This window comes from Peromyscus leucopus, chromosome 4, assembly GCF_004664715.2.
Source record: "Peromyscus leucopus breed LL Stock chromosome 4, UCI_PerLeu_2.1, whole genome shotgun sequence".
In the NCBI taxonomy this organism is placed as follows: domain Eukaryota; kingdom Metazoa; phylum Chordata; class Mammalia; order Rodentia; family Cricetidae; genus Peromyscus; species Peromyscus leucopus.
Window position 1 is genome coordinate 102,743,151 of NC_051066.1, and position 19,485 is coordinate 102,762,635.

Sequence of the window (19,485 nt, forward strand, 5' to 3'; positions counted from 1 at the left end):
GTATCTTGATGTAGGTATGGTAGCAAACTGGCTCTGGGGATCTACACCTGGAGCAGCAGGTCATCTTTCATACAGTAATGGAGCATCATGGTTAGGCACATGGGTGGAATGGAGATCTGTGTTAAACTCTATACACACTGGGCAGCACAGTGCTTGGGGTGGCTGTTAGGCAGGTGAGTAGGCAGAATGGGTCTGGAAGTCCTTACCTGGAATTCCGGTTGGACTCAGTGTTCTATGTGGGTTTCCAAACCCAGGTCCTCGTGTTTTCCCGGCCAGCACTTTACCTGCTGAGCCACCTCCCCCACCCTGTAACATGCCATGCTCTCTGATATCGTTTTGCTCACAGTAGAACCTTGCTGCTGCTTTAGCAAGTGTTGAGTTTTGGAAGTAAAATGCTCCCCACAAGTTCAGATGTTTGAACACTTGGTCCCCAGCTAGTATGCTGTTTTGAGATGTTATGGAACATTTAGAAGGCAGGGCTTACCTAGAGGAAGTGCTGGTTGAGGGGGTGGAGCAAGCCTTCATATTTATAGCCCAACCCTGCTTCCTGTCCTGTCTGCTTCCTGATCTGCTTAGACATGAGCCAGTAGCCTCATATTTCTGCTGCAGCCAAGAGTGGCTCCCACTACCATGCCTTGCGTGCCAAGATGTACCCAAAATAAACCTTACCTCCATTAATTTGCCTTGTCCTATATTTGATCACAATAACGAAGAAAAGCAATGACAACAGATTATCTAATATTCTGAATCCTTCATTGTCATTTTGGTAGTGTTTGTAGCATCTTCACCAGAAACAGATTCCATTTTAAGAAACTACTTTCTGGAATGATGTTGTGTGCCTATTCCTGGGGAGAGACATGAACAAATGTCTACTCACCAGATGGGGAACATGGCAGAACAAAATAAAGATACCACCAAAGTCCAAGTTGGTGAACACCAGAATTTAATTAGGGTTATTTGCAGGACCAGAAATAACTCAAAGACAGCTATATTACCAAAATCCCACCCCAGCATGGAAGACAGTTCACAAAAGCTGGAAGCCTGGGGCACACTGCAGAGACTGTAGGCCACTCAACAGCTTGGAGAATGTCCTTTCCAGGTAGTTCAGTTGTTCTAAATGTCTTCCAGGTAGCTTGGCCAGTCTCTGCTTCTTCTAAGCAATGTTCCTTGTCTGGGATTCTTCTAGGCCAGCAGTTCTCAACCTGTGGGTTGTGACCCTCAGAAAATACATATTTCCAATAATGGTCTTAGAAATCCCCAACCATGAGAGGAGAGAAATGGCTCAGTGGTTAAGAGCACTGATTAATGTTCCAGAGGACCTGGATTCAATTCCCAGACTGTCCCGTGTCCAATCACACCAGGCTAAAAATTAAAAAAATAAAAGGAAGAAGGAATCCCAAACCAATCACTTATTTTTGTTGCTACTTTATAACTTAATTTTGCTACTGAGAGGTGTCTCAGATGGTCTCAACCCACAAGTTAAGAACCACTGTTCTAGGCAGCTTGTCTTGTCTAAGAATGTCTCTCAGTAGTCTCTACTGCTTATCTACACATTTGGGAAGGGAGGAGCCTAGTGAATCTTACTGGTTTCAGGGACTTCCTGAGGCTATTTGAGTTGTTTCTTTCCTGAGATTAATAAACTTCCCTGCAGGATGGAGTTTCACCTCCATCTTATTGTTTCAGCTCCCTGTAAACATCCTGTGTCTGAATGAACTGCCCCATTTGAAATCAAATCATGGAAGAAACTGCTAAACAACATATAGTGAGATGGTTCAGCAGGTAAAGGCTCATGCCACCAAGCCTGATGGCCTGACTTTGATCCCCATGTAGAAGAGGACGGATACCTGTGAGTTGTCCTCTGACTGCCACATGTGTGCCATGGCATGTGGATGCGCCCGTCCCCCCCCCCAAAAAAAATGCGTAAATGTAATTTTAAAAGTATTTTATTTTTTGTAAGGGACAGTACAAATGCAGTCCCCACTGCCACAACTTATATAGTCAAATTTTCCACATTGGGAGAAATCGTAGGGTTCGGCACATCCAGACTACAATGGATGAACCTTGACCTGAGAAACCCACCTTTATGATCATAATGTCTTAGTTAGGGTTTCTATTGTTGTAAAGAGACACCATGACAACTCTTACAAAGGAAAAACATTCGATTGGGGTGCCTTACGTTCTCAAGTTTAGTCCATTATCATCATGGTGCAACATGGTGGCTGAGCAGGCAGAGATGGTGCTGGAGAAGGAGCTGAGTCTCCTCCATCTTGTCCCACAAGCAGCAGGAAGTGGTCTGAGACACTGGCCATATCTTGAACATATATGAGACCTCAAAGTCCACCCCGACAGTGGCACACTTCCTCCAACAATGCCACACTTACTAATAGTGCCACTCCCTATGCGCTTATGGGAGGCAATAAGTATAAATTAATTTTAAAGAAAGAGATCCCTTTCTTTGCTAATCTATTAGTAGAAATTCTGTCCAATCCTCAGACTCCACTGCTAGCTCCCCTGCTACTTGACCACATCAGCATTTACTGACTACATTGAAATTTTGAAACCCTCAAATTTGACACATGAAGACTAGATTTAATCTTCCAAATTCTCATAATAATAGTTTTAGCTCCTCCCAAGAATCCCAAAATTTCTTAATGGCATCTAAAGTAGTGTAGCAGGCTTTCTTTTAGTCCACCAACTAGCTCCCAAATCATAACAAGGAGACTTGATATTACTTATGAATGTTTGGCCTTATCTTAGGCTTGCTCACTAGCTCTTTTAACTTAGGCTGTCCTGTTTCTTTTCATCTACATTTGGTCTTGGGGCCTTTTTTACCTTTCTTCCTGTGTGTTCTATTCCATGGCTGGCTGGCAGCTGCCTGGCTTCTGGCCCCAGATGTGCCCCTCTCTCCCTCATTCTCTTCTCTCTGGAGCCTAGATTTCCCTCCTATATAGTCTTTCTGCCTGCTAGCCCCGACTATCCATCCATCTCCTTCCTAGCTATTGGCCGTTCAGGTTTTTATTAGACCAATCAGATACCTTAGGCAAGCAAGTGAAACAGCAACACATCTTTACAGAATCAAATGCAGCATAAGCAAACATAACTCCTTTATGTAGTTAAAGTAATATTCCACAACAAAGTGGTGCACTGCTTCCAGAAGATTTTCAGTTACTTTGTCTACACCAATCAAAGGACTCACCACATCAGCTTAAGTCATATAAAAATAATAGTAAAAAAAAAAATTGGAGTGGGGTTTAGGGAGCTTCAAGACAAGGTTTTCTTGAACTCACAGAAGCTGGCCTCTGTAGATGTAACCAACCGTCTTATTAAATAAGAAACACAGAAGCAATGTAAAAGAGAAAGCCAAGAGGTCAGAGCTCAGAGCTAAAATCTCACCCTTCCTCCTGCGGTGGTCCTAGCTTTCTGAAAAGAGACCTACTTCCTGTGTGTATGTCTTTTCATAGTCTTTTTGTTCTGCCTTCTCATTGGTTGTAAACCCAAACACGTGACTGCCTCGTCACTGTCTGTATGTACAGCCCCCAGGTCTTAAAGGCATATGTCTCCAATGCTGGCTGTATCGCTGAACACACAGTGATCTACCTAGCAATTCTACTAAGTGCTAGGATTAAAGGTGTGTGCCACCACCGCCACACTCTTGCTATGGCTCTAATAGCTCTGACCCCCAGGCAACTTTATTTATTAACATACAATCAAAATCACATTTCAGTACAATTAGAATACCACCACAGGCCTCATACAGAGATCTTCCTGCCTCTGCCTCCCAAGTGCTGGGATTAAAGGTGTGCACCACAATATTATATAATAAATAAAATATTAACTAACACAAGTGGAAATTACTCCTTGATCGGGGACTGCAGAATGAATACTGGGTCAGCAAAAGCAATATCTGATCACCCATCTCCATTGGAGATCTTGTACAATGTTAACTGAAGTCCCCAGAAGAAGAAAAAAAGAGCCACACCTGCATTAAACATTCTATAAGATGGACTGACTGACCAGAATTTCAACTGTGGAAAGTAGAAATAAACAGGCCCTGAGCCAAATGTCCTTACTATCTTACCCCCTACACAACAATTTATTGCCTATCTCATTACTGTGTGTAACCTAATGTAAATCCTTTGGAGCTGTACAAACAGATCCTTAGCTTCTACTGCTCCAGACTGGACTTCGCAGGTAACCCTGAGACCCGTAGCAGACTTTACCTGCTCTCCTTTAAGCTGTGAAGCAGATGACTGGGTTGGGTTGGTTTTTGAGACAGGATTTCTCTGTGTAGTCCTGTCTGTCTGGAACTTGCTCTATAGACCAGGCTGGTCTCAAACTCACAAAGATCCTCCAGCCTCTGCCTCCCAAGCACCGAGATTAAAGATATTCATTACCACCATCCAGCAAGCAAACGTTTGTCCCGGTGTATTTTAAAAATGCCTTGAGTGACTGGAAAGGTGGTTCAGCAGTTATGACCATTTCTCCTCTTGTAGAGGACCTGTGTTTGGTTCTCACAATCCATATTGGATATGTCACAACCATCTGTAAATCCATTTCTATGGAGATTTGGCTTCTGTGGCTACCTGAGCACGTGTAATACACATACATGCACTTAGGAAAACATACATAAAATAACATTAAAGACTACTGTGTGTAAGCCAGTTTTGGTGGTGTGTGCACATGGTGTGATCACAGCACATAGGAGGCAGATCCCAGCCTGAGTCCTGGACAGACAGGGCAACAAAGAACAACACTGTCTCGAAAAAACTCACTAATGTGGCCCTGGCTGACCTCAAACTCACAAAGGTCTTGCTGCCTCTGCCTCCTATGTGCTGGGCTTAAAGACATTTGCCACCACCCCCAGTTTATGACTGCTGTGGGGGGCGGGGAAATGAATTCTGGCTCAAGCCTTTAATTCCAGCATTCAGGAGGCAGAAGCAGGTAGATCTCTATGAGTTACAAGCCAGCCAGAACCACACCATGAGACCTTGTCTAGAAAAAAAAGGGGTGGGAGCTTGGATTTATGACTGTCTTTGTTCTATTACTATAAAAACTTTATGAAACTGATACCATGTTGAAATATGGAATTTTGGGTAATTTGAGTCAGTGTTCCCAGGCATGATCATGCCTATGTGGTTCCAGAATAAACTGTTTATTTGAGGCAAGATCTGTGTTTGTTTTGTTTTCTGGGAGGGGTGTTTGGCTTTTGTTGTTGTTGTTGTTGTTTTGCTGGGGGTGGGTGTGGCAGTGCCCCAGCCATGTTCTCTGCACTGATATTTTATTTTGAAATGAATCTTTTTGTTTTAAGTGGTCCCAACCAAAGTTGTCAGCTTAAACTTTTTAGTAAACTATGTTATAAACAAATGTGCTATTATTTACACTTCATTGTGGTGGTATTGTGTTCCCCAAAATATTGTGTACTCAATAAATTTATCTGTCAGAGAACAGACAGCACTAGATACAAAGCTAGAAAATGGTGGCACTCACACTTAATCCTAGCATTCCAGAATAGAAATCTCTGGATCTCTGTGATTCAAGGCACACTGAAACAGCCAGCTGTGACACACACCTTAATCCAGAAAGCAGCCTTTAATCCAGGAGTGTGTAGAAAGCAGAAAGATAATAAGTGAGACCAGAAACTAGAAGCTTTGGCTGGTTAAGATTTGGCTGGTTAAGCATTCAAGCTTTGAGCAGCAGTCAGCTGAAAGCCATTGGATGAGGACCAGAAGCTCCAGTCTGAGGAAACAAGACAGCTGAGATCCGTAGGTGAGATAGCTGTGCTGTTCTGTCTCTTGATTTACAGCATTGACCAATAATCTGGTTTTTTTATTTAAGTACCTTTAATTCTGCTCATCATTGTTTCATTTTTTAAAACATGGAGCAAGTAAATTTCTCCAAGGCTCACTGTATTAGTTGCTTTCTTATTGTAATAAAACACCATGATGAAGGCAACTTCTAGAAAGAAGGGTTTATTTAGGCTTAGGTTCCAGAGGGATAATGAATGGTCCATGACCATCACTGTGGGCAATGGGATAATGGTCCATGACCATCACTGTGGGCAATGGGATAATGGTCCATGACCATCACTGTGGGAAGCATAGCTTCAGGCAGGCTCAGTGACTGGAGCAGCAAATCTTCAACCCCAGTGAGATACCTCCTCCAGCAAGACCACACCTCTTAAACCTACTCCAAACAGTGCCACCAACTGGGGACTAAGTATTCAACTATCTGAGCCCATGGGGGACATTTTCATTCAAACCATCATACCTAGGATTTTCAAAATAGTAAGCACTGATTTAATCATGAAATCACTGTGATGGTTAATCTTCAGTATCAGCTGCATTGGCATTGGAATCAACTAAGAGACAGGCTTGAGTAAGTCTATAAGGGTATTTCCTGGAAAGATTAACTGGGGTTGGGGTTGGGGGTGCTGGCTACTTTTATGTCGACTTGACACAAGCCAAAATCACCTGAGAGAAGGGAACATCAACTGAGAAAATACCTCCATAAAAATCCAGCTGTAGGCAAGCCTGTAGGTCATTTTCTTAATTCATGATTGATGGGAAGAGATCCAGCCCACCGTGGGTAGTGCTACCCCTGGCTGGCAGTCTCAGGTGCTATAAGAAAGTTGATTGATCAAGACTTGGAGAGAAAATAAGCAGCACTCCCCCATGGCCTTTGCATCAGCTCCTGCTTCCAGATGCCTGCCCTGACTGCTTTCTTGGTTCCTGGAGTTCCTGCCATGACTGCTTTCGATGAGGAGCTATTCTACTGAAGCCTGAGTGAAATAAACCCTTCCCTCTCCAACTTGCTTTTGGTCATCGTGTTCCAGCACATCGCTAGAACCCGAACTAAAACGGGGCTAAACCTTCCGCCAGAATGGTGACAAGATCGTGTACATGATAAGCTTGAAAATAAACAGGATATAAAATGCAGAAATGACTCCCAGTTTTCGGTGAGAAAAAGACAAGTATTGCAATAAAGGGAACAGTAAGACCTAGATAACATGTAAGATCATTCCCTTCTGATTACTCAGCAAGTGGGGGAAAGGAGGAAGGGACTTGCTTTAGGGTTTAAAAACTGTCCCCTTGTAGCCGGGCATGGTGGCTGGCTACATCAGTATGTCTACCATTCGAGGTTGATGCCTGGCTTTGCAAGGTGGCAAAATAATCTGCCTCACTTTCACTGCTGTGTGTCTCCAGTGCTCTTATTATGAATCGAGGGTCTTTGTTTCTGGAAGTTTCCCAAGGATTTCCTCAAAGACGTATTTTATGTAAATTTGATGTTTGGTCCTGGAGTGTTACGCTCTCTATAAGTCTCAAGACGTTCTCGGCTGTTTCTGCAGAAACATGAGCGTGTTAAAGATGAAGCAGAAAGAGCGCGTGCTTAAGAGTCATACAGACTCCTTTCAAGCCTTGGTTCTGTTACAGTTCCACCCCTGTTACTGAATAATTAACATCCTCCTTTCCTACAAAGTGATTCACAAAACGGTGAAGAAATAAGTGAACAGCTTTCCCAAGCAGCAGCACTTATTAACAGAAACCTAAACTACCAGTTTCTGAAGACGGGTGCAAAGAAGATATTAGAGCTGTTTTCTTGGGCCTGTCTCTAACACTCTAGCTTCGGAACATTGTGCTCTTGAGGTGTAGCAGTTTGACCTGATGAAAAGCCATGTCGAGTGTGCCAGTCATGTAGGGAGCCCGTGGAAGGACCTTCCTACTAGCCTACACAAGGCCGGTGATGACAAGGCCAATATCTCTAGCTTTTCAATGATTGCCATCTGTTACAATTTGAGTGTGTCTTCCCAGAGTTCCTATCTGGACCTTAGAAGCCAGTGTAGCAATGTTGAGAGGTACTTTGAAGAGGTAGGGCCCATTAGAAGGTGACGAGGTAAGGAGCGCTGTCCGCAGAAGGAAATAATGTAGTTCTTCAAGGCCCCTGAGTAGATCCCGAGAGAGAAGGTAATTAGGGATTGAGGCTGCCGTCACACGTGCCCCTTCCTATATGAGGCTGCTTGTCTTGCCCTTGCCCTGCCATGTTGCCACACGAGAAAGCTCTCACTGGAGGCCAGACCTAGGTTTCCTGATTTGGGGCTTTCAGGCTCCGAAACTGCAAAATGAATAAACATCTTTTCTTTATAAACTACTCAACTTCAGATATTTTGTTATCGATAGAAAATGGATGAATAAGCCGGGCGGTGGTGGCACACGCCTTTAGTCCCAGCACTCGGGAGGCAGAGCCAGGCGGATCTCTGTGAGTTCGGGACCAGCCTGGTCTCCAAAGCGAGTTCCAGGAACGTCGCAAAACTACACAGAGAAACCCTGTCTTGAAAAACCAAAAAAAAAAAAAAAAAAAAAAAAAAAAAAAAGAAAAAGAAAAGAAAAAAGAAAGAAAGAAAATGGATGAATACACTGACCAATAACAATGTAAAGTATTTCTTTAAACTGTACATGTTGGTACATGCTTGTAATTCCAGCATTTGGGAGGTGAGAGCAAGAGGAATTCAGGTCATTCTCTGCTTCACAGTGGTTTGGGGGCTAGCCTGGGGCTACCTGCACTCAACAGATTACAGCTATCTCTGTGCAAGGTATTATGATAAGGTAGAGTTGCAAGAATTTAAATTATTTTATGCTTGTTTTTGAGACTAAAAATGTAATAGGGAAGACAGTTTGTTTATTATGGGGAATGATTGGGTTATAATGATATATTCAGTACAACCTGAGTATCTCAACAGAAATAAGAAATAAAAGAAAAGTCTTAGGAGGAATGGGAAAAATCAGTTTGGACATTCTGGTTCTGGGAAGCATTAAAAGCATAGTTTTTATACACTGGTAGAGACAAGAGACAAATAAGATCACGTGTTGGCTTTTTGGCCAGTTTTCTAAGAGCAAATGTACAATAAAGAACCGGGCCAGCTAATTAAGTAGAAATGAGAAAAAATGAGAAAGCACAGGCACCAGATGTGATTGTTTTTTATGGACTTTGGCAGTCAGGGAAGAGTCCGTGAGGACAGTAGTTCGGCTTTCCGTAGTAGAATGAATTGGAGAGACTTGCTTATGGGTTGGAAGGGAAGCTGTCGAGTAGATTCAAGAGCTGTAGGAGAAGAGGAGGACAAGCCGGGCGGTGGTGGAGCACGCCTTTAATCCCAGCACTCGGGAGGCAGAGCCAGGTAGATCTCTGTGAGTTTGAGGCCAGCCTGGGCTACCAAATGAGTTCCAGGAAAGGCACAAAGCCACACAGAGAAACCCTGTCTCCAAAACACCAAAAAAAAAAAAAAAAAAAAAAAAAAAAAAAAGAAGAAGAAGAGGAGGACATAAGCAGCAGGGAAAGCTCACAGTATCAGAAGTATTAAGGTAGGTAAAAGGACCAAGCAGACGCCATAACAGGCTGCTCAGTCTTCTCTCAGAGATCAGGCCTAAATTTCAGTTTCCTGAGACTTGAGCAAGCAGTTTCTGAAAGGGCCATAAACAAAAGACATAGTTCTTTTTTTTTTTTTTTTTTTTTTTTTTTTGGTTTTTCGAGACAGGGTTTCTCTGTGTAGCTTTGCGCCTTTCCTGGGACTCACTTGGTAGTCCAGGCTGGCCTCGAACTCACAGAGATCCACCTGGCTCTGCCTCCCGAGTGCTGGGATTAAAGGCGTGCGCCACCATCGCCCGGCAAGACATAGTTCTTACAATAGCTCCTTTTCTGCATGTCCTCTGACTGCTCAAGGTTCAGCCAGTTGTTTACTGTCTGAGACCCCTTACCAACTTAGAGCTATGTGCAAGAGTCAAGGATAGAGCCTGGGCCACGGAGTCAGCCCCCACAGTCAGTACCTGCTAGGCCAGCCAGCCTCCATGGCAGCTCAAGGACAGAGCCTGGGACTTGCCAGGCCTGCCTAAAAATGGTAACTGTAATCCCCAACTAACCCTAGCCAATTAAAAGTTACTAACATGATTGCCACTCAAACAAACCAGTCCTGAGTCTGTTCCTGTGTAGTCTGTAGACCCCAAGCACCTTTGCTATAAAAACCCTGCCCCATTGCTACTCAGGGCCTCTCCTGCTCAGCTGCTGCATCAGACGGAGTCCCAAGTTAACTCGTAATAGTAAAAAGACTCTGCTTTTGCATCAGCTTTGGTCTCTTGGTGGTCTTTGGGGGACTCTGGGTACAACAGTAGGAATGTTGTTAGGAATTTCCCTTGTTGATGTGACCATGTACCTGACAGGAAACAAATTAAGAGAGCAAAGATTTGTTTTCACTTATGTCCTGGATACATTATGGCAGGTAGAGCATGGTTGCAGTAGCCTAAGGTGGATGGCCACGTCAAGATCTCAGTCAGGAAGCAGCAGACAGGAAGTGGGGGCAGCTATAATACTCCACACCCTGCCCCAAGTGACCCACTTCCTCCAGCATGGCCCCCCACCTCCTAAAGGTTCTACAACATACTAAACCACTGTCGCCAGCTGAGGATTAGTTCAAACACAGGGGCCCATAGGCGACATTTCACATCTAAACCACAAGAAGAGATTAGCCTCAGAAAGACGAAATGTTTCTGTGACAGGAGAGAATGAATCTCACATTCTAATTCAGATGGTCTCAGTGTTTCCCCGCAAGATATTTATTTACAGTCACATGCATCCTAGGCTGGCCTCCAACTCACTATGAACCTCCCAAGTGCTAGGATTACAGATGTGAAGCATTATCTGTTTTATGCAGTGTTGAGGATGAGCCCGAGGCTTTGGGCATGCTAGACAGGCACTCTGCCACCTGAGCTACATCCCTAGCCCTGCGTTTTACTTTTATAAGATTTCTTAGTTATTGAGCCGAATAGCTTGCTACATGGCCTTCTTAGTAGGGAACACTTCACGGAAGCAGAGCTGTGTAATCACTTTCCCTGGTATTCCTGCATAGAAAGCTGCTGGTTTGACTCGTTCAGAATTCATATCACAGATTACAGTATTCCCCTTCTTAAACAATTAAGTGGGGGGGGGTGTGTGGAGGGCACAGGCAGGTGGATCTCTGTGACTTCGAGGCCAGCCTGGTCTACAGAGCAAGTTTCAGGACAGCCTAGACCACATAGAGAGACCCTGTCTTAAAAAAAAAAATGGTAAGTTTCTAATCTGGATAGAAAATGACTTTTACAACTTCTAACTTGGGCATTTGAAAAGTCACAAGTAAAACAATAAAGTCCTTAGAAAAAAGTGTAAAGGTATTTCTTCGTGACTTGAAATGGGCAAAGATTTCTTAAATAGGAGACACATGCACAAACATAAAAAGGGGAAAAGATATGTGACAGTTAAAATTATTAAATAATTAAATTTTTGTTCATAAATTTTTTTTCAATCATCTAGAGACACCGTATTAGTTACTTTTCTGTTGCTGTGATAAAATGCCTCAATAAAAGCAACTGGGGGAAGAAAACTGGTTTTTTGTTTTGTTTTTATTTTTTTGGCTCATAGTTCCAGAGTGATGGCGTCCATCATGATGAGGAAGCCACTGCAGCAGGAGCAGGAGGCAGCCTCACAGAAGCAGAGAGAGAACAGAGTGGGACCATGCTGTAAGGCCACCTTCATTTGGCACACTTCCTCCAGGAATGTCTCACCTCCTCACAGTTCCATGACCTCCCCAGACAGCACCACCATCTGGCGGCATTCAAATACCTGAGCCTTGTGGGGATGTTTTCCATTGGAACGACAATAGGCACCAATAAAAATATTAGAAGGCAAGCTATGGGATGAAAGATATGTTAATATATAAATTTAAAAAAAAAAAAAGGCTCATGCCCAGAATAAGTATTTCTACAAGTTACTAAGTAAAAGAAAGCTTGGGGGCTGGAGAGATGGCTCAGCAGTTAAGAGCACTGACTGCTCCTTCGGAGGTCCTGAGTTCAATTCCCAGCAACCACATGGTGCTGGCTCACAAGCATCTCTAGTGGAATCAGATGCCTTCTTCTGGAATAAAGGCGTACATGCAGACAGAGCATTCATACATAAAATAAATAAATGAACTTTAAAAAAAATTAAAAAAAAAAAAAGAAAACTTGGTTATAGATGTAACTAACCGTCTTATGAAATAAGAAACACAGAAACAATGGAAAGGAGAAAGCCGAGAGGTCAGAGCTCAGAGCTAAAATCTCACCCTTCCGCCTGCAGTGTCCCAGCTTCCCGAAAGAGGCCTATTTCCTGTCTGTTCGTCTATTTATAGTATTTTGTTCTGCCTTCTCATTGGTTGTAAACCCAAACATGTGACTGCCTCGTCACTGTCTGAATGTACAGCCCCCTAGGTCTTAAAGGCATATGTCTCCAATGCTGGCTGTATCCCTGAACACATAGAGATCTATGGGATTAAAGGCGTGTGCCACCACCGCCACACTCTTGCTATGGCTCTAATAGCTCTGACCCCCGGGCAACTTTATTTATTAACATACAATCAAAATCACATTTCAGTACAATTAGATTACCACCACACTTGGTTAGGCATTCTGGCCTATTCCTGCAATCCCAGTACTGGAGAGTGTGAGCCAGGAAGATAGAGAATTAGAGACCAGCCTAGGTTACATAAAGAGAGCCTTTTCTGGTCTCCTTGAGGCTGTTGTAGGTATTTCATGAAGCTTAAGAGAAAATAATGATGAGATGGAGAAGGGTGAAGATCAAGAATTATGTGTGTGTTGGGCGGGGTGTGGTAGTAGAAGTGAACTCCTTACTCATAAATCACTCACCATTTGGAAGAAATAGTTAAACCAAAACAACAACAACAACAACAACAAAACCCCACCAACTTTAACACAGACATGGGAGTGATAGATGGGGGAAGCCCTGATAAGCTCATTTTTAAAAAGTAAAAGTATGCTTCATATTAAAGATTCATTTTGTTTTGTTTGTTTGATCTGTTTTGAGACAGCATCATATCATATAGCCCAGGCTGGCGTTGAGCTTGTGGTCTTTATACCTCAGGAACCCAATTGTTGGGAATAGGGGCAATCACTATGTCTGGGTATTTTACATTCTTGATTTTAAAAATAATGTATTATTGTCTCAGAGAATGTACAATTTGATGGGAATTCCCTTTCACTGAAAATGAGATTTGGAGAAAAATGACATTCCAAATAACATTGCACTTCTAACCCAAGAACACAGTGTATCTTTCCTCCTATTCCTGTTTTTTAAATAAGATATATTTATATGTATGTGTGTGCCTGAGTGGATGTGTGTGCACCCTGTGTGTGAAGGGGACCACAAAGTTCAGAAGAGGACACAGTTCCCCCAGAACTGGAGTTAGAGACAGTTGTGAGCTGCCATGTGGGGTCTGGGAACTGCATCTGGGTCCTCTGGAAGGGCAGCCAGTGCTCTTGACCACTGAGTCCTCTGCTGCCCTCTCATTCCTATAAGGTTTTGATGAGTCTCCCTTTAGGCGTCACTATTATTTACAGGCCTTCCTAGGACTCAGCCCTCCTAAAGGAGCGCAAACAGGAAGAAAATAGATCCTTTTCCTTTTTCAGTATGCGCTTCCTAGTAAAATTCAAGTGTGAATTTCCCAGTACAATTCAAGTATGCATTTCCCAAAATAACTCAAGAACAAACTCTTCCAATTCCTGCTACCTCAAGTCAATCTCTCTCTCTCTCTCTCTCTCTCTCTCTCTCTCTCTCTCTCTCTCTCTCTCTCTCTCTCTCTCTCTCTCTCCCTCTTTCTTTTTGGTGTTTCAAGGCAGGGTTTTTCTGGCTGTCCTGGAACTCATTTTGTACACCGGGCTGGCCGAAAACTCACAAAGATCCACCTGCCTCTACCTCCCAAGGGCTAGGATTAAAGGCGTGCACCACCACTGCTGAGCTAAATTACTTTTTTTAAAATGGGGCAAAGAAAAGATGAGGATCACAAGGTTGAGTTTCACTCTTTTCTGACTACAGTAAAAAAATCTGTTTTGTTTTGTTTTTTGAGACAGGGTTTCTCTGTGTAGCTTTGGTGCCTGTCCTGGAACTCACTCTGTAGACCAGGCTGGCCTCACAGAGTGAGGCCACAAACTCACAGAGATCCACCTGTCTCTGCCTCCTGAGTGCTGGGATTAAAGGTGTGTACTCCCACCACTCAGTTTAAAGTAAAAACCTTAATATATATGAATAACCAGCTAATTTTCTCATTAGCTTTGGTCTGCTATAGTATTGTCATAATGCCTGGGAAAGAAGGTCTCCACACCAAATACTATGCTGTAGAGGGCCCTGTGTTATAACACACACACACACACACACACACACACACACACACACACACACCTCTTTTAAATGTGTGGTCATTCATCCTATAATCCTAACACTAGGGAAACTGAGGCAAGAGTTTGAAGCCTGCTTGAGCTACACTAGTGAGTTCCAGGCAGCTTAGGCCATATAGCATGTGCCTACTTGGCCTTAAAATACTGGGGGTAGGTACAAGCGTCTCACTACATAAATAACCTAGAATGGCCTTGAACTCACAATTTTTCTGCCTCACCCTTTCAAGTGCTGAGGCACCAGCATGCCTAGTGTATAACATTCTTAACACAAGAGTGCTTCTGACACTCAGGACCTAGTGAAAATTTAAACAACCACTCCTATAATTAAGTACGTTCAGCTCCCAGGAAGTCCTTCTAGCTCCACATCTCTTCATCTGTCTTGAAACAAAAAACTCACTTCAAATGACTCAAAGCAAAGATGCTTAAACTTCTCAACTTAAGACTCTTATACTCTTCAAAACTGAGAGTACACAATAGAAGAAGGAAAGCGGTCGCAGGCCAGGAAAAAACACAAAAGGCATGTGTATTAAAGGGCAGTATCCAAAATACACAAAGAACTTTCCAATTTCCAAAACCTGATTTTAAAACCTAGCGAGGCCTAGTTGAACAGCTCTATAGTCCCAGCTACTCAGGAAGCCCAGGCAGAAAGGTCACAAGTTCAAGGCCTGCCTGCCTGCATGCCAGAGTTATAGAATGAGCTCAGCAGTGTCAGGGTCTCAGATAAAACATAAGAAGGCTAGGGATATAGCTTAGTGGTAGAAGACTCACCTTACATGCACAAGGCCCTGGGTTCAATCCTCAGTACTGTAAGTAGGACAAATTAAAGATAGTTAACCAAAGACCCTAACAGATAACTCATCGTGCTGATTAGAATTTTGTCAACTTGACACAAACTAAAGTAATATGAAAAGTGGGAGCCTCGGTTGAGAAAATGCCTCTAGCTGATTGGTCTCTAAGCAGTCTGTGGGGCATTGTCTTGATTAATGATTGATATGGGAGAGCCCAGCCCACTATGGGCAGTGCCAACCCTGGGCAGGAGGTGATGGGTCATATAAGAAAGCAAGCTGGAGATCAAGCCAATAAGCAGCACTCCCCAGAGGCTCTTGCTTCGGTTCCTGTCTTGGGTTCCTGCCCTGGTTTCCCTCTGTGACGGACTGTGATCAGGACTTGTAAGTCTATCCTCCCCAAGTTGTTTTTGGTCAGCGAGCTAGCATAGCAATAAAAAGTAAGCTGGGATACCCTCTAAGGAAGACATATGACCAGCAAATAAACATGTAAAAGATGTCCCACATCATATGTTGTGATGGTTGAACTTGGTTGTCAACTTGACTGAGGTGAGAGACTATAAAATTGGTGGAAGCACATTTCTGGGTGTGTCCCTGAGACTATTTCTTCCATAAATGTTTGGTATGTGGGTCCATGAGGTGAGTAAGAAAGTCATCCTCTAAGTGAACAGCATGCCTGGCAGGCTGAGACTTGCATACGATGGAAGACTAGGAGAGGCTGACAGCTGTGCTCACGCTTGACGATACTTGGGCAGGTCCGTTGTTTGTTGCTGCGGTTGTCCATGGATATTAGATGCCACATTCTTCAGCCTTTGAATGCAGACTTGTACTTTCTAGGGCTTCACGCTTGGACCAGGACTTTGTAATCCATCCCTTTTATTTTTGAGGCACCTAGATTCTTGGACTGAGGAGCTACTGGTTCTGACAGGTCCTCTAGCCAGCAGACTGCCATTCTGTGACTATGCTTTCTCTGATAACCAGTCACTCTGAAATCCATTCTTATACACACCACCAGTTTTATTCCTGAAGCCATTGATTCTATCCTTGAAGCTAATATCCTAGCTTGTCTTCTGTGGTTAAGACTATGACCAAAAGCAGCTTAGGGAGGAAAAGGTTAATTTTATCTTACAGCTACAGTCCATCATGAAAGGAAGTTACCTGAAAAATTCAAGGCAGAAGAATTCAAGGCAGGAACCGAAGCAAAGAGCATGGAGGAACACTGCTTACTGGCTTGTTTTCCAAGCCTTGCTCAGCTTTCTTTCTTTTGGGGGTGAGGGATGGGGGTTGTGGAGGTTCCTTGTCGTTATTGTTGTTGTTTCTTGTTTCTTATTGTTGTTGTTTACCACAGAGTCTCACTGTGTAGTCACAGCTGGCCTGTAACTTTCTATGTAAGTCTGTCCTTAAACTCCCAGAAATCCTCTTGCCTCTACCTCCCAAGTGCTGGGACTAAAGGTGTATGCCACCAAGCCTAGTCATCAGCTTGCTTTCTTATATACCCCAGGACCATCTGCCCAGGGTTGGCATTGCCCAGAGTGTGCTGGACCCTCCCACATCAATCATTAATCAAGAAAATGTCCCCCACAGTCTTGCCTACAGGCCAGTATGACAGAGAAATTATCTTAATTGAGGTTCCCTCTTCAGAGATGACTTTAGTTTGTGTCAAGTTGGTAAAAAACTAACCAGCACAGTTGACTCCTTGTTATTTATTTATTTGTTTGTTTATTTATTTTTGTTTTTTCGAGACAGGGTTTCTCTGTGTAGTTTTATTGCCTGTCCTGGATCTCGATCTGTAGACCAGGCTGGCCTCAAACTCATAGAGATCCGCCTGCCTCTGCCTCCCGAGTGCTGGGATTAAAGGCGTGAGCCACAACCGCCCAGCTGACTCCTTGTTATCTTAACACACAAATATATTACTATTAAACCATGACCTTTTTAGTCAGGCTTGGTGGTGCACACCTTTAATCCCGGGACTCAGGAAGGCAGCCAAGGAGATCTCTGTGAGTTCCAGGCCAGCCGAACAGGCATAGTGAGACACTGTATCAAAACAACAAAAATAAGACAAAAAAAGTATGACCTTTCCTTTTTCCTCAAGAGCTCATGTTAATATAACATAAAATACTGTTCAACTTTAAAGGTTCCACAGTCTTTAAAAAAGTCAAACTTTAAAAGTTCAATCTCTTTAAAATATCCAATATCTCTTTTAAAGTTCAAAGTCTCTCAACTAGAGGCTCCTGTAAAAGAAAAGAAAAAAAAACCTACATACGTTTTATTTCAAAAAGGAAGACCCAGCCAGGCAAGGTGACTACACCTTTAATCCCAGCACTCGGGAGGCAGAAGCAGGTGGATCTCTGTGAGTTTGAGGCCAGCCTGGTCTACAGAGTGAGTTCCAGGACAGCCAGGGCCACACAGTGAAACTCTATCTGGAAAGACAAACAGGAAAGATCCATGGCACAGTCACAACCAAAGCAAAGCAAAACCAAACTCCAGCAGTATAAATAGTCCAGCGGTCAACATGTGGGACTCAATCGTGATCTGCTGGTAGCCCCACCTCTCTGGGTCTGAGGTTTGAAGCACACACAGCTTGTTTTATAAGCTCAGGATGGCGTCACTCTACACCTGTCATTGTTCTTGTCTGTCATCCCACAGTCCTGGCATTTCCAGTGTGCCAGGTCTCCACTGCAACTGAGGCTGCACCTTTGTCAATGGCCTCTCCTGTCCTCTCTTTAGGGACTCAAACCCTGCCACAGAGCTCCAAGCTTCATCTGCTCTCTCTGAGCCCTTCTTGCCCTTAAAACCAGCACCATATGGAAGGCTCACGTGTTTCCAAGTTTGGTTGCCATCTTGAGATGCAGCTCTGGTGGCCCTCTGGTCCACAATTTCTTCGTGCTGACCCTGGAGGAAATACCTAAGTGGTACTGGTACTCTTCTTAACCACAGTTGATTTTTCAGCCTTAGATAATAAACATCTTCTGTCCCAATAAAGCAAGGGTCTCTTCAGTGCTGCTGATCTCTTGTTCATCACAACTGACTCGTTATCCCCAGCTGACTGTAAACTACATATTCTTAATTCAAAATAGTACAGGGACAGCCTGAATTGAGTCACTACTTACCTCTAAAAATTCCTAAGAGGAAGATGTGGAAATGTAGACACATAGTGATTCCCTTTCCATCACGCGATAAATTTGTCTTGGCTAACTGGAAAGGGACTTCCCTTTCCATCTTGACTGTGCAATGAAGAGCAGATGAGACAGAGTTTACCTTCAACTCAAGGCCTGAGTATCCAGTTTCCCCACACTGAGATCTGTTTGAGGGCCACCTCCACAGCCCACATCTGAACAGCCCAGCACCGAGTCCTCTCTTTTTCTCACCCATGTCTTCCTCTTCTGCTGTCCTGCCTAATGAATGACCCCACCAGTGATCAAAGGTTAGAGCAGAACCAACGCCGCCAGGCATTTTCCCTCCACTTATATTTCACACTCCCTCCCAACAAACACTCAGAGCCTTTGACCTTGTACATTTCACTTTCTTCTACTGCCAGCCTGATCCAAGACTGTAAATTACACCCCCCACCCCCCCCACCCCGTCAAGTGCACTTACTGGCCCGTTCGCTTTCCCAACCGTTCTCTACCTTCAAGCTGTTCTAGCCCATAGCAACAGAGATTTTCTTTAGAAAAGAAAATTAGATTGTGCCCCCAACTTTGTTTAAAACCCTTCACATGATTTTCCTAGTTTTCACAATTAAAATAAAAACTCTCTACAGTATATGGTCTATAAGGCCCCAAATAATTTGGTCCCTGCCAATCTCACTAGTCACAGTCAGTTTCCATCTGCTTCTCTTAATGCCCCTTTTTCTTGCTGTGGGCACTTCAAATAAGATGCTCCTTTATCTAGAAAGTTCTTTCTTCCCACAACCCACTTCCCTCCTACTTAACTCCCATTAGACATCAAAAAAATTAAGCCTCAAATTAGCTAATATTGTAGAGGACCAAGTATATGCCAAGACTTCTTATGTCCTAAATATTTTAATCCTCACTCCACCCTATAAAATAGATCCTCTTATTATCATCTCTACTTGACAAAACTGAAGTGCAAGAACATTTGGTTAGGATGACATGGCTGTTAACGCCACACACACACATCCATGGCTGGAGAGATGGATCAGTTAGTAAAATGTTTGCAGCAAAGCGTAAGGACCCGAGCCAATCCCAGCACCTACCGAAAATCCATTAGAAAGCACACAGGTATATTATAGTCAGGTCCAGTCAGTGGGGGACTCCGTGAATTCAGTGGCTAGCCATCCTAGCCAAAACAATGAGCTATGGGTTAGATGGAAGAACTTATCTCAAAAAGTAAGGTGGAGAGTCATTGAGGAAGACACCCAATATCAACTGCACACACATACACACACACACACACACACACACACACACACACACACACACACCATGTACATGGGC

General features: G+C 43.5%; 1 non-coding gene across 1 annotated transcript; it reads right to left on the reverse strand.

The window, feature by feature from the left end:
* Window positions 1–1,954: 1,954 nt before the first annotated feature.
* On the reverse strand, window positions 1,955–2,114 carry LOC114709095. Its single transcript, XR_003736882.1, has one exon. It is a non-coding gene; the product is annotated as a U1 spliceosomal RNA (small nuclear RNA).
* Window positions 2,115–19,485: the final 17,371 nt, after the last annotated feature.